Here is a 16,236-nt window from a genome sequence, read left to right as displayed (position 1 = left end):
TACTTGATTAGTGTATTAAAGTGTACTTTATTTGTGTTAGAAGTACATTACAAATTAATTACAAGTGTCTCCGAAACATACAAGAAATATACCGTATATTTATTAAAAATATATACTAGGTATACTTGCAGCCACACTAATTATAAGTATACTTCAAGTGTGTTAAGGATTAGTTAACTTTATGTGTGCTATTTTGAAACAACTAATTTTGTACTAAGTATATTTTAGTTGTATTTAAATTGTAGTAAAGCATAACTTTAAGTCTATTTAGTGTACTTTTGTGTGCTAAATTGGAACAACTTCAAGTATACTTAGTATACTTAAAGTATATGCCTGTGTAGGGACTATTTACATACTTGATAAGTGATAATAAAGTGTACTTTATCTGTGTTACAAGTACATTACAAAATCATTACGAGCAATATACAAGTCTATTATTTTTGAGTAAAAATGATATTCTCCGTAATACCTTTGGCTTAATCCAAATACTACAAATAGCACACTTTGTCTTCAATAACAAATGCACATTAATAAACAAATATTACTTAGCTATACTTTGTACAATATACTTTAAAGCTATAGTAGGTAATGTTGGAGAGCTAGCAAGATTTGAAAGCGGCACCTCTTCTAAGCTCCACCCCCTCCCGTCAGTACTCCGTCCAAAGCTACGCCCCCACAAACATGAACGCGCATCCACAGTCGGAGTCAGCTGCAGGTCACAGGAAAGCAGAGTATTTTTGTCATGTTGGAATAAATATTTTGAAACGATAAATGCCTTTCCTTTACCATTTCAGCATAAACAAGCTATTACTTTTCTTACCTCCTTACATGCTAAATGAATAATGACAATGACTGTGGTATAACACTTTTTTTTTTCTTTTTTTTTTAAAACGAACAAGAGAGACCTAAGAGAAATACTTTTTTACACAAGTATCTGTACTTTCGCTGCTTTTGATTGTCATAAACAATCTGTATTTAAATATAATAAATAAGAAATAAATATATATAAGAAAAGGAGTGTCCAGGGATGGCTGACAGGTCAGGCTTTGCATGAGGCGTCGTCTGCTGTGGTGATCTACTCCTTTGGCAGTGATTTACCTTTAGGAAGAATATCACAATTACACATCTGACAATAATTACTGCATCTCAAAGACACACAAAGAATGACAACAAAACTTTGTTTCCATTTCACACAGTAACAAACATTTCTTCTCGTAGCTAACAAAACACATATGCCACATCACCACAGTTGTCCCGTTTATAAGCAATATTAACGTCATTTTATCACAATTATAATGCAGACACTTGCGACTATGGCTGTGCAATATGTTCAAAATGGCATGTCCTAAAAGTCAGATAAGCAGACCTGTAACGCAACTGGCTTACACCGACAGAGAAGCTAATGTTAGCATTGCTAGTTAGCACTAGCTACAAAAGTAGCTACGTTGCCTAAAGTAACATATATCATGGAAATAACAAATCCCCCCGAAGCAAAACAAATAATTACCTGTTCAGCAGAAAGAACGCAACCTCGGCATCGCTTTTCATCACTTTTGCTCCCTCAGTTGTCTCCACCATTCAAATGCTGCAATGTTGACGCAAGTTTGTTCTCTGGCTTTATCCAGTGCCTGTTTCGTTGCAGCCTTTTCTGCCTCCGATTTTCTTTTTTTTAGGCTTTTTATCAGGGCGAGCAGTTACCAGCAAAGCTGGCATTGGTAGATTTTGCTGCATTTTCTCTTCCATTGTGCCGCAAACTCCTGCTTACTCGGTGTAGTGAGCTGAATGTTTCCGGAACGGTGACATGTGATGAGTGCACGCAGGGCAGCGCACGCAGTGGGGCTCGGGCACGAGAAATGAAGGCATCTGATTGGTTCTTTACATTCGCACCGAATGGCAGTGATTGGTCAGAGTTTTTACTGTCCTGCAGCTGCTACAGAGGTCAGATTTTTTTCATTCCTTTTTCTGAACACATAATGTATTGACTACTCTCAGGATGGAAGGACCATTTCACCCAGTATAAAAAAAAGTGTTTCTGAACAGGATTACCTACCCTAGTGAGTGAACTTCCATTTTTGGCCATGCAATATAGCCAGTGTTTACTTGGCTGCATGTTAAACGACCACTTGTGACATCACAATCCAGTAGCTGCCACTTTCTGTACAGTAGAAAACACATTTTCTTGTGTGTTCCAATGGTGTGATTGTTGATGTAAAATTTGTAATGGTTTTGTGTTTATTGTACATTGTGCCTATCTTTAACATTGTATAAACTTAAATTAAAAATACTTAAATCACAATTACAAAAGTAGCCATTTGTACACTGCATACTCAAATCTATTTTAAGTAGATCAACATAAGTATGTTTTCTTTAAATACACAAAAACTTAAAAGGACTTGTAGTGTACTTTTTAGAAATATGTTAAAAGTGTGCTTGTTTTTAGCATATTTCTTAAGAGTGTAATTAATCATATATTTATTACCAATGTACTTATAGTGCACTTGTTAGAAATATATTAAAAGTATGCTTGTTTTTAGCATTTTTTTAAGTGTATTTAAGCATACATTTATTATAAATGTACTTATAGTGCACTTGTTAGAAATATATTGAAAGTATGCTTGTTTTTAGCATATTTCTTAAAAATGTAATTAAGCATATATTTATTACCAATGTACTTATAGTGCACTAGTTAGAAATATATTAAAAGTATGCTTGTTTTAAGCATATTTCTTAAAAGTGTAATTAAGCATATATTTATTACCAATGTACTTATAGTGCACTTGTTAGAAATATATTAAAAGTATGCTTGTTTTTAAGCATATTTCTTAAAAGTGTAATTAAGCATATATTTATTACCAATGTACTTATAGTGCACTTGTTAGAAATATGTTAAAAGTATGCTTGCTTTTAAATATATTTTTAGAAAATATACTAAAGTACTATTATTTTAAAGTGTGTTAAAAGTTGTATTATAAAAATAGATAAAAAGCATGATGCTAATATACTTTTAATATATTTAAAGATAGTATATTTTTTTAACTATATTTGCAATGTACTATTGAAAAAGGGAATATATTTCAAATATAATAAAGTATACTTTTTTTTCACCAGGGATATGACAGCTTAAAATGTTATCTGATCTAATAAAAAAAATATACAAGACAAACTAAAATATTTTCTAAATAAAATACAAGTATTAACTTTTTCATATAAAATAATGGCATTTTTTAATAATTAAATCTAAATTATTTTTTTAATTCTGACTACAAACACAGGAAAACACCGCTATACAACATAGTTCAAAACAAATAAATAATTATTAATTTCTAAACATTGACTCTCAGTCTTTATTCACCTTTTTCTCATGTTTTCTCAATAAAATTAATTAAAGTATAGAATATAATAGCATATTTCTAATAGAGGCACATTGTAATGCAGTGTGACAATGCGCCCTGCCTGCACAACTGGGATTTAAACCCAGCTAGTGTCTGCTGCTAGTTAGCGAAGCATTAAAGAACTATCTCAACTGCTAAATAACATATTGGAGATTAAAATAATATCAGATTTGTCTAATTTTAAATAAACACAAAAATAGAGATGAAAAATTAACTTCTATGCATATCTTCCAAAAAAATAAAATAATTTTGCCACAATTTTTTCCTCTATATTGTGTTGATATGGCAACTAGCAAATACACTAAGTTTCATCATGCTAGCATGTGTAGAAGTATTTAAAACAAGTGTGTTACAACTAGCCCCGTGTTAGGTTGTGCCCCACGCTCCCCTACACTTGAATTGCCCTGAATGTACAAGTGGTTCCATTTTAACACAATTTAATATATTAGAATATATTGCAAATATCTTAAAATAATCAATCTTAAACATATCTTGAAATGCACTTAATATACTTAAATCTGTTTCAAAATAATACATTTAGTGTGCACTTAGTATAACTTAAATATATTAAGTATGTTCCCAAAAAACAGAGAAAAAACCCCCCCACAAACTAAAATGTATTTTCTTTTCACCTTCGGAAATAACTCTCACAATTTAAAAGCATGTGGATCTATTAGATGCGCATGTCTCTGCCAGCTGTCCCTTCACTAATACAACCCACAAGAAGTTTAAATGTCATGTGACATGAACAGGTGACCTACACCTATCACTGGTACACACCGCCGGCGCCATCTACTGGTTGAATAATCATTACATCTGACTCATTCGTTAATTACTGTTGTCCTCAGTATCACTGGAGTTTTAATTGCAAACCATGAGCTTTAAACACTGGACAGCGCAAACATAACCTTGGCTAAGTTAACTGGTTGATGGGAATTTCATCACCCTTATTTGTTGTTATATATTGTTATATAGGTTATATTCAAAATGGAAAACATTAATGATGTTTCAAAGTCCAGTTTCTGGACACCTGAGCTCCTTTATCTAGATTTTTAAATGATCTAAAATATCCTGTCGAGATTTGACAGATCAGATCACACTGTCACACTGCTTTGCTTCTGTGAAAAGTAAAAGTTTGATTTGATTGGCCATCTCAACAATTTGGCCCTTTTTAATTATTGGGGGGACTTGGCTGGCTCCAAATACTAAAAAGGTGGTCATAAAACAATTATGTTAGAAAATTATTTATAATTCATTGATTTTAATGCATGGATATAAAAATAAAGAAAATATGAAGTGGTTGATAACTTGTCATTTACACAAGAGCAAAGACAAAGAAATTAAGTAATTGGATATTTTTATGTCTCATAAAGACAGAGGTGTACATTTTCTATTTGTATTTTGTATTTATTCATCTATTTTATTTTTGGCTTCATGATTGACTCACTTTTTTCTCTTATTGCACTTGAAAAACAAAGAAAGATGGGAAAGGAGAAGTGAACAAAATGATTAGCAACTATAGCTCTGTGATGCTCTATTCAGCCAGTCATCTGTCCTTTACTTACTCATGTTGATAATGTACAGGCCAGCCGCCTACACACCCCAACACTATATAAGGAGTGGACAACTTCCCTGTACGATATATACAGTTTGGGTATATCGACCCAGGTTGTAATCTACACGTGACCACATTAAAAGGCGTGGTGCTCCGAAACAGGTTTCCACCCTGTGGAGTTCCTCCGCCACAAACTGGGTAAATTTCATAATCATTTGCTTGTATGAAGGTGTTGACAGGTTTGCAGCTACCGTCAGGTGCAGTGATGCGTCTCCTTTTGATTTCACTGGTACACATTTTCACGTTCACAAAAGGACCCACATGCTGATTGAGGAATTTTTGATAACCCGGTATTATCTGTGTTGAGGTTTGATCATGAGTGGAGGGCTTTATCTGTGGTGAGGTCTGACCATGAGTGGAGAACGACACACACAAGACCAGCAGCAGAATCACAGCAGACTGATGAAACTCCATGACCTGATGAACAATACACACATCAGAACACCTTTACTGACATAAGACTTTCTAAAGCAGTTGATTGTGATTGGTTCAGAAAATAGCTGATATACCTTGTTTTCTGAGTAAAGTGATATTAAATGTTCCAAGTGTTTTCTTTCTTTTCCTCTCCCAAGGCTGTAAAACAATGAAAAGCAAATGAATGATCAAAAACTGGCTTCGACATAGACTTAAGTTTTGCCCAGTAAACTGGATATACAGTGCGTGCAAAATTATTAGGCATGTTGATTTTCTGATCATATTTTATTCCCAGACACATTTTGCCAATTCCAAACCATATTAATCTTAATAACTACTATTATGCCTTATATTCAGGTGTGCAGAATTATTAGGCAAGTTTTCTTTTACAGATAAAATAAGCAAAAAAAAGAGATTTAACTAAGAATGAAAAGTCCAAAATTCTTAAATGCCCATGAGAAGGATACAATACCAATGCAAAACTAGAAATTGCAGTTAAGGCATGACCATTGGAGAGTGAAATGCTCATTAGGTCAGCAGGGTCAGACAAATACAGTTGGAGAAGAAAAGACACATGTTAACTGCAAAAGAATGAAGAATTAAGGTGAAGAATTAAGTGTGAAACCATCAGAAACCCTTTAGTCTCCAGCACCACTGCAACCTACCTGGAGTCTCCAGAAGAGCACAGTGTCAAGATCTCAGAGACTTAGGTTAGGCAAAGAATCCTAAAAATGTACCCCCTCTTAATAAGCTCACAAGCTGAAGTGTAATAAAATACATGAAAACTGTTTTTTTTATAGGCTTTATAGACAGACAGATTGAGAGTGACTCTTGAAGGACCAGCACCAGATCCTCTTCTACCACTGTTTGAAGAATTCATCTTCCAGAATACGTTTTAATAAGTTTTGGGAGTTTATTTTTAGTCCATCTCCTACCCTGAAGTCCGTTTTGCAGAGATGGCAGAGGATACCCAAATCCAGGTGTGAAAAACTTGTTGCATCTTTCCCAAAAAGACTCATGGCTGTATTAGATCAAAAGGGTACTTCTACTAAATACTGAGCAAAGGGTCTGAATATTTAGGACCATGTGATATTTCAGTTTTTCTTTTTTAATAAATGTGCAAAAATGTCAACAATTCTGTGTTTTTCTATGGGATGCTGTGTGTACAATGATGAGGAAAAAAAAACGAACTTAAATGATTTTAGCAAATGGCTGCAATAAAACAAAGAGTGAAAAATTTAAGGGGGTCTGAATACATTCCGTACCCACTGCATATAGTAAAACCTAACATGATATTCAAATATTTGACAGTGCATTTGTGACATTGTCCAATTTGTCAGATCGATATTTTCTCTGGTTGAAATTACATCATATTTCATCAGTTAGGGTATTCTGCAAATATTCAACAATATTTCAGTTGGTGAAAGCTGTAATCATTCTCAAACACAAGAGAAAAGTATTACGCCAGTGGGGAGACTTTGGAAGAACACTGAATTTCCAGTCCAGCAGGACATAATTGGTAAAAAGGTTGTTCTTTAACACTAACCAATTGGCTAAATGTTTGTACACATTAAAGAAAATGTCATGATTTATTATTGATCTTACAATACATCAACAATAGCAATTTTATAGTTTTTTTTTTAGACCAAATACATTAAAATGGTCATATCCAGTACCATGCTAAAAATCAGACAGTTGGAGAGATATCATCCAATAAATAATATTTTGGCACTTTAGATTAGCCAACTTAGTTTTTACGTTGAAGCTAAATTCTACAGTTTGTTAGCTTTATATAGGCTAGTTCATCACAAAGACCTATAAAGTGTCCCTGGAGAGAAAATCTAACACTGACAGGTAAGTTACAACTGAGAGAAGTACCATTTATCACACAAGTGACATTAGTAGTCAACACTATTCACAATGATTAATAATGGACTGTAAATTAATCACTAGTCATCACCCTAAATACTTTACAGAGAGGACACTCGTCTGAAATGTAAGTTTTTTCTGTAGGTTTGTGTTGCTTTTTGAGACCCAGTACACTCAATATGGTTATTGATACACAACCTCTTTCCAAATTGGCTGCTGTTTTCCAAAAAACAGCAATGTACAAATACACAATTATTGGAAAAAAGGGAGATACTTACATATTAAAGTCTGTAGTTTGTGGAAAGAGCCTTCAGTCCTGTCACAAACAAATGCTGTTCAGCTAACTTCAGGTATCACAGTTGACTCAGGTTTGGATCCTCAGGCTTTTAATACTCGGATGTGAGCAAATAAAAGTGTGATGTTTGCAGTGAAGAACAAGAGATAAGATCAGAGATTATCAAAGACTTTAAATATGTTCACACGAAATAGGAGGCACACTTTTGTAAAAGCGTGAATGATAAAATATTTCTTCCCAAGGACGAACGACGAATGAAATGACTAATGTCAATTTGTTTAGTAACAGTAAAAAAGTATTTTTTTTATTTTCCTGGTTTATAATATGTGACTGTCAACAACAAGCATTTGCCATCGCTGTCACATCTGTTCAGGTGTTCCATAAACCTCAATATATTCAGATCCAGCAGTGTGCCTGTCCTTAGTGAGGATATTTGTTTTTCTTGTCAAATTGCTTGAGAAATTATGTATTAAAAGGAATAAAGCCTTCCGCAATACTTTGCTATAACTGATTTACAATACCCTAAAACATTAAACAGAAAGGTAAGAGGAGAAGTCGAATTTACAAACAGATTTTTGTTGTTTTGTTTTGTTATTTGAGCTGATGAAGACAAAATAAAAGTCTTATGTGGCCATCCTTGAACTTTTTCTAAAAGACATATTGCAGCAAAGACTGAGCTGTGTGCAAAATATGTACAGTCAAAGTAACATTTGTTATTGATTTATTATATTAGAAACTACAGACATAACAAATGTTAGGATCTCTTCCTCTTCCTCTTCCTCTCCCTCTCCCTCTCTCTCTCTGCGGAATTTGAGCAATGCACACTGTAAAAATTTAACGTGCAGTTGTTGCTTTAAGGAGGTATTTCTATTTGGGTGTTGTTTGTCACTTTGGGGCCACACAATGAATAGATTGTGGCTATGTTTAACTTTATTTTGATTGTCCCTTTAACACATTCTATTGTCTATAAGTAACATTGCAACTACATGTCTAACTCTCATTAGAGTATTAGTAGAGTAGTAGACTGGAAGGGTTAGGGTTAGAATAAGTTGACATGTAGTAGCAAAGTTACTTCTAATCAGTAGAATGTCTGTTGGAGGACCATCACAATAAAGAGTTTGCAGATATTACAGTAAACAGACAGTCTACTAATACTCTAATGAGAGTTAGTTGACGTGTAGTTGAAAAGTTTCTTATAGTCAACAGAATGATCAAAAGGGACCATCAAAATAAATTGTTACCTAAAATGTATGTCTTCATGACATACTGTACAGTAATTAAATATTGTACAGAGATGAAATAGAGTATAAGGAAGAAATTGTGTAGTCAAATTTTTTGTAATAGTGAGAACTATACCCTAATTTAAAGTGTTGGAGATAAAGACACACTTCACACAACAGGTGACCAATAATATGTCAATATTTGTCATGGGTTGCTCAGGGAAATGAGTTTATGCAAGGGTATGGCTTAATTGAACACAGGATAATCCGAAACAACGGCAAGGAACAAGGAAATTGTGTTCTTTTTTTAATCAAATTTCAAACAAAGTCAATATACAGTCACAACTGCAATAGTACATTCAAACATTGAAAAACAAACAGTCAGTAGCCTAACCACTGTTTAAATATGTCAAAGGCTTCAGTTATAATTTTTTTTTTTTTTACATTTTTTATTATGTGTATGAAAAAAAAAATATTTATATTTGCATTTCTTTTTCAAGAGCCAAAAATAAAGGTTGGGTTTTACTGTAATTACATTTATAAATATAAGGGACACATTTAGTGATGTTCCTGGTAATCAGGTGTTTCAGGCCTTTCAACATCACACACCCTCACCAAGGGTTGACCAGACCCTGGCTTGTGTCCCAGCAGCACCGGCTTACAGATCGCTTCTCTAAAGCCACAGCCATCTGGAGGCTCTTTCTGCAGCCTCCATAGTGGACTTGATGGCTTTCCTCTTCGCAACCCTAGTAATGCCAAGCAGCATGTAGACCTTACAGTGACCGGAAAGTGAAGCATCTACACCCCACTTCGATGGGCTCGCAGCGTTCCTTCCAGTCTGCCCTTCTGTACTTCTTCCGCTCATTCGCCTCTTCAATGCGGTCCTCCCAGGAACCGTGAGCTCTATCAGGAGCAACTGTTTCGAAATGTCTGATGTCACAATTACATTCATGATCCTATCTTGCAGCCGAGGTGAACAGCCCGGCTGCCGGCTTGAGTTGTGAATGTGGCTGCTCCCGGGGCCCTGACAAAGGTGATGTTCCTCCAGTAGCAGCCGTGCTTGTTGTTGGCCATGGCTTTGGAGATTGACTCTGCAATATACTTTAGCACCTGATCGTGCCTCAAGCGCCTAGGGATATTGGGCTGTTGTAGATTGGCTGGGCTATAGGGCGCTTGGACCAAGAACTTGATCCGCTGGTAATCTGCCTGCCAGATCTCGGCCCACGAGATCTTCTCCTGTTCACAGTCTTCTGTTTTTTTTTTTTAATTACATCTATGTTGATTATATGAAAAGTGAAAAGCATGAGTAAGATCATATGATGCGCAATCGGGAAACAAATGGAGTGTGCAGACATGATTTTGACCAAAAACTGTTTTTGTAGAAAGCCTTTCTCTAAAGTGAATTTCGTTTTGTATTAATTGTATCTTCATTTTAGTTTCATCAACCAATTGCCTGGATTTAATAAATAAGAATAATAAATTCTTATATAATAAATATATAATAATAAATATAGCAGGCACTAATCATGACTTCTCAGGAGCTCCGCACGGGTGCGTGAACTGGAGCTCGTCTCATAAATGAACCCAAACTCAGCGTATAAGCTTTGCCTCAAATACCCGAGAAATATATAGAAAGCTTGAAATGTATACTTTTAAACAAAACTTCAAAACAAAAGAAAACAGACTACTCTGCTTATCTAATCATATGAAAAGTACATTTCTCTCTGGCGCATTCACTACTGCGAAGATCGCGAGTCAGCGTCAACATCATCTTTGTAGCCGACACTGACAGAAAACACTTGTTTATTAATAAACAATTAAAATGTCTCCTTGCTATATTTGACATTCATAATCATTACTTTTGCCGGTTTTTGTGACATTTTTCATGAACGCGTCACCACTGCTCAATAGTTAATAGCCTATTGTTCTTTAATGTTCACTTTATACAGGTTTTTCAAATGTTATTTAAATAAAAATATATTTTTTCTATCTCAAAATCTCTATTTTTTTCTATTTTTTTCTTCTTCTAGTTTTTCAATAGGCATAGAATAACTTTATGTAGGCCTAAACATTTAGGAACAGATATTGGGTTCTGCCCAAACTCAAGCAACATAAAAGTAACGTAAAGGTAACTGTCAGGGTTCACGGAGGAAGCAGACAAGATGGTAAGATTAACTCTTTTAATTTGCAGAATGAACGGAGATGCAGATAGAAGGTGAGTAACAGCAACACAGAATAACAGTGAATGCTTAGCTGGTTGGTAATGTCTTTCTTTCTCTCTTTCTTGTAGGTGACCACGGAATGGAGGCTGAAGAGGATGGCAGGCAGGCTGGCTGAAGGGAGAGAATGCGCGTCAGGTAAGGATCCAGGTAAGTGCGAGGGAGTCTGTGAGTCATGTAATGATGAGACCAGACAATGACTGAAGGGTGAGTGTTGAATATAAAGGGAGTGCTGATGATGAGGTACAGGTGATGATGATTACTCAGGGGAGAGTGAGTGCAGGTGTAAAGACACGAGGGATGCTGGGAAGTGTAGTGAAGAGAAGACAGACGGTGAAGGTGGAGAATGTGACAGTAACGAGTAACGTAAAAAATTACTTTCCAAAGGGGGTAATTAAGTAAAGTAACGGATAAATTTTTTAAGAAGTAACGAGTAACGAGCAGACACTACTTTTTAAAAGTAACTTCCCCAACACTGCTTGTTATATCAATTAGATATGTTTATTTGGATTGATTTGGATTTTTGGATCTGGACTGGATTGCTTTTTGATTTGGATTGCCCTTTTGGATTTGTTTGCTTTTTGTGACCTCTTCCTTTTTCCTGGTAATAGAGCCAGCAAGAAAGAGGAAATCCTCCCCTGTCTGGGCTCAACAGAAGCATCAGTATCCTCATTTATACCAGATGGCACTGGCATTTTTATGTTCCCCTGCATCCTACAGCTAGGTGTCACTAGTGAGCAATGATGAATGAAGCTTCGAGTAATGAGCCTTTGGCTGAAGCAATAGGCTGCAAGGTCTCAGTGGTTTTAGGAAGCCTCATTTTGCCATCACTAATGCCCACCATCCTGCAGGTCCTTTCCTCTTCAGGACAAGCCTGCACCTCCTCCAGGACTAGCTGGTGGCGGTCTCTAATATGGGCCTTGTAATAGTGAGGATGTTGGTTGGCTCCTGTTGGAAACTTTTTCCTTCATCGAAGCAAGTCCAGGAGACGTTGGGATCACGTTCAAACAGAAGCTATTATTTTATTGAGAACTCTCTGTGCGTGGCTGCAGGTCCTCCAGCAATCTAACTAATTGAACTTTAGATCGCAATTTATATACATTTAGGTGGAGGGATTTACATTGAGGTTGAACAAAGCATGCAAATGAAGTATACAGGTTAAGGAACCCCCCTAGACTCCAGCGTGTCACCAGTCTCAAACCAATCAGCATAACCATTCAAACACATAGAGTATATGCTAATAATAGCCTAACTATTCATTGTCTGGCACTGGGGCTCGAGCCATTAAAAACAAAAGGTGACTAACAATAGAGAAAACTGGTCTGGCAGGAATCTCTTGCTGGAAACTCTGTAAATCAGTCTACTAATAACTTTCTAATAACTAATAGTTTATATACTATTGTAGTAGAAACCTAAATTAAACATTTAATACATTTGTAATACAACAGCTCCTAACCCTGCCTGGCTCATAGCTTCCATGCCCACCAAAGCCCTGTGTCTCAGCCAGGACTCAGCAATCTCCAGGCCTTCTTGTGCTCTCCACTTCCTACCTCTGTGCACCGTGATGCTGCTGATGCCACCCTTGAGTCCTCTGAGTCCCGATAGAGTAGTGCCTCTCTGGTGTGAGAGACCTTGAAGTCATCGAGGCTGCTAAATGGAAAGCTGGAGCTTGTTCATCTTTCCAAAGGGTGCTTCGCTGCTCAAGCTGTATGACAGTCCCAGCCACCTGTGGAGCTACTGACCTTCTTCTCTATGGTCTCCACTGTTGAGAAGGTCACCTCATAGACAAGCAGAGTCCTAAAAGAGGTCAAATAACATGTTAGCATATCCAGGCCTTAAATAGGCCTGGTAGCCCAGACTTTTTGACTGTGGTGAGCCAAGATTCAAGCTCCCTGAAGATGGCCGTTGCATCCCTGAGGATTCAAACCGTCATCTCCGGCATGGGAGGCAGGCGCGCTCTAGCGCCTCTAGTGCTTTTCTTCAGGACATACAGCAATTAAATATTGAAATAGTTGAAATAGAGTATAAGAAAGAAATTTAGTCTGCTTACTTCAATTCTGTTTAATTTAACATGAATATATATATATATAAAAATATAAAATAGGTGATGCAAAAACCTAGCCAAACACTCTAGGTGATAGGTGATGCAAAAACCAAGCCAAACACTCTACATATTAATATTAAAAATATTTATTTTTATAGTCTACTTTAAAAGTAGACATATCTCAGCAGGAGGCAATAAACTGTGTACATTCCCTTACAGATAAAAAGACACTTCACACACCAGGTAACTAATCATATGTCTGCAGGGCTTGACATTAACTTTTTTGCTCACTAGCCAATGTGGCTAGTGGTTTTCCAAAGTAGCCACACAGCATTTTTTTCTAGCCACATTTTTGTTGTTGTGAAATTACCTGATAAAAGTTGACTATGGCGTGCTAAAATTTACTTGAACTAGATTTACAAACCATTTAAATGTAAAACCATTGTACACACCACATCTAGACTACATAAATATATAACAATACAGGTCATTATCATTAGCTCTGATAAGGTTATGTGTAAAGCTCTTTTTTTTAAATGAAACAATGTATTATATGTCGCCACATAGCTCCACCAGCATACGACGTAACTCCAGCAGGGAAGCTATACTGTCTCTTCGTTTCTGTGTTGTCGGTCACTAGCGCGCAAGCGCAAGGCAACACTGTGTGCATGTAATACTCATTACTGTCAAAATAGCTCAAAAATGACGTTCGAATATTCCCTCTAAAAAAAAACACATAGCCTATATTCGAACTATTCGAACATCTGGTTGCGCATTTTGTCAATGACGCGCATTACGTCAATAACAGGACAAATTAATACAAAGAGACATAACTACTTGTATAGGTAGTTTATTTAAGTTTAAACATATTTGACAACGTATTACCTACACAAAAACAAGTAAATCAACTAATGGCCAAGAACGCACCCCTCACTCTCTCTCGCTCGCTCACGCGCATCCGAAGGCACTCTTTCTCTCTCTCTCGCCCTCATCCTCATGCTGCGTTCACACCAAACGCGAATAGAGCGTCTGGCACGAGTGATTTCAATGTAATATAACGCGTTTACGCGACTGGAGGTCTTGTGGCGCGAAGGCGTCATGCTCTCTGCGCATAACGGTACAAATGAACAACAACAATAAGCAAATGTTGAATGCTGATCAAGAGTTTTGTGCAAGCAATTTAAGGTTGTGACTCTTATATAGCAGGCTTCATTCAGTGATTGAAACCAATATTATTAACTTTAATTGAAGTTTTACAGGATACCGACATTGAACGCTCCGAGCGAGCTGTGTGGTAAACGGAACTTTTCCTTGACATGAAACGGTAAATAATCAAACCTGTGGAGGCCTGCAGTGCATGAAACTGCTGTATCTATACCTTATTCATGCAATATCTATTCAGTCAGTACAGTAGGCTACACTTCAGTAATTTTTCTGTTTAACGTTAAGCTTCTTCCTGTTACCTGTCCCTGACCCCTCAGGCAGCGCGCCCACTCGCAAAGCAGACAGCCGCGCCTCTGCTACCGCAGGTGTTTTTCCACATTCGAATATTAATTTTCACCTTAGAAATTCTGTTTTTTAAAACTATTCGAATATATATATAGAATATTTGTTGACAGCCCTAATACTTGTTGTAGTTGTAGTTGTAGTTGTAGTGTCACTTATTTCAGATGCCTTTTGAAAAGACAATTATTCAACCCGCCAAAGTGGCTAGTTGGAGTGACTATGTTACCCACCACGAGCAAAATCCACCCGCATTTGGCGGACCAATGTCAAGCCCTGTATGTCAGTATCATTTGAGCTTTTGTGTGATTATGAGTCACCCTGAACACACTCAGAGTTGCACATCGATCATTATGTATGATGACAGATCATACAGTTTGATAAAGACAACGTTGCATTGCTAACAGAAGATACTCAAACAAGATGATAGCAAACACTTTCTCAGTCCACCACACAGAAAACACACGCACAGTTGTGAGATTACAGTCTTTTCCTTAGGAGAAAAATATGAGAAGGAGACTGTCTGTGAGTTGCTCAGGCTGACACGCATAACTTTGTTAAATTATACTTAATTTCTCTCTCATATATGAAACCTGATATAAAGTTCACAGTTATGCCTCATGTTGCTGGTTTAAAAGGGTGAGGGTGAAAGGAGAACTCCGGGCAATTTTTAAGTTAATCTTGATCGTTAGACCTTTGTGAGTACTGTCTATAGAAAAAAAAAAAAACTAACAGGATTGGTGCTTGCAACACGGAGCTGCTACAGCTTATGCCCAGAGCTCCCACTCAGCTAAAACGGCAGTTATGGGTGCATATACATAAAGAGTGTCTTTGTGTCTCTTAACAGACACAAAAGCAATTAAAATGTCTGTCCAACATGAACAGGGCCCTTACATGACAACAAGATGCGTTTAGCAACTTAGCCATTGTTTAAATTCACCTAAATAGTGTTTTAGACGGCTAGCTGTAGTCTTGCGCTGAAGTCCCGTGGAAACTCAGTTGTAGCCGGAAAAAGGTATGTGCAGGTGGTAGGAGCGTAGTGTGTGAAGGGTGATGATCGGAGTTGCTCACAAGTGAAGAAGAAATGGTTCGCCTTTGTGCCGTTCCGAATTGTGGCAACAGAATGCGAAAATACAAGAATTTAAATTGTCATTGTCTTCCTTTCCATGACCTCGATATTCTGCAGTTGTGGTTAGCTGTACTTCACGTTGATGTGCAAACTCCCATACAAGTACTACGCACTAAAGATTACCGCATAAACAGCGAACACTTTGACAAGGATTACTACACAGACACAACACAGCAGGGCCGGTTGAAGAAAAATGCCATTCCGTGGACGAAGACGGATGCAACCACTGTGGAGGTAATGTAAACTTTATTTATCCTTCCATTTGGGCACACATGGCTTGAGGAGAGATGTGCAGTAATACATGTTTTTGTAGTCTTATTTGCAAAACTTTAATTATTTCACTAGCTTCTATGTCTTCAATTATATTTGTGTTGTGCACTTGTGCTAATTTCTATGAGAATACAATGGAATATAATGGACTTGCTAGAGAGAATAAAGTGTGTGGGAGGTTGCACAAGCTGTAGCAGCTCCGTGTTGCAAGCACCAATCCTGTTCGTTTTTTTTTTTTTCTATAGACAGTACTCACAAAGGTATAA

This window comes from Abramis brama (assembly GCF_963993115.1).
Source record: "Abramis brama genome assembly, chromosome: 6".
Lineage (NCBI taxonomy): Eukaryota > Metazoa > Chordata > Actinopteri > Cypriniformes > Leuciscidae > Abramis > Abramis brama.
Note: the sequence above shows the minus strand (reverse complement) of the source record.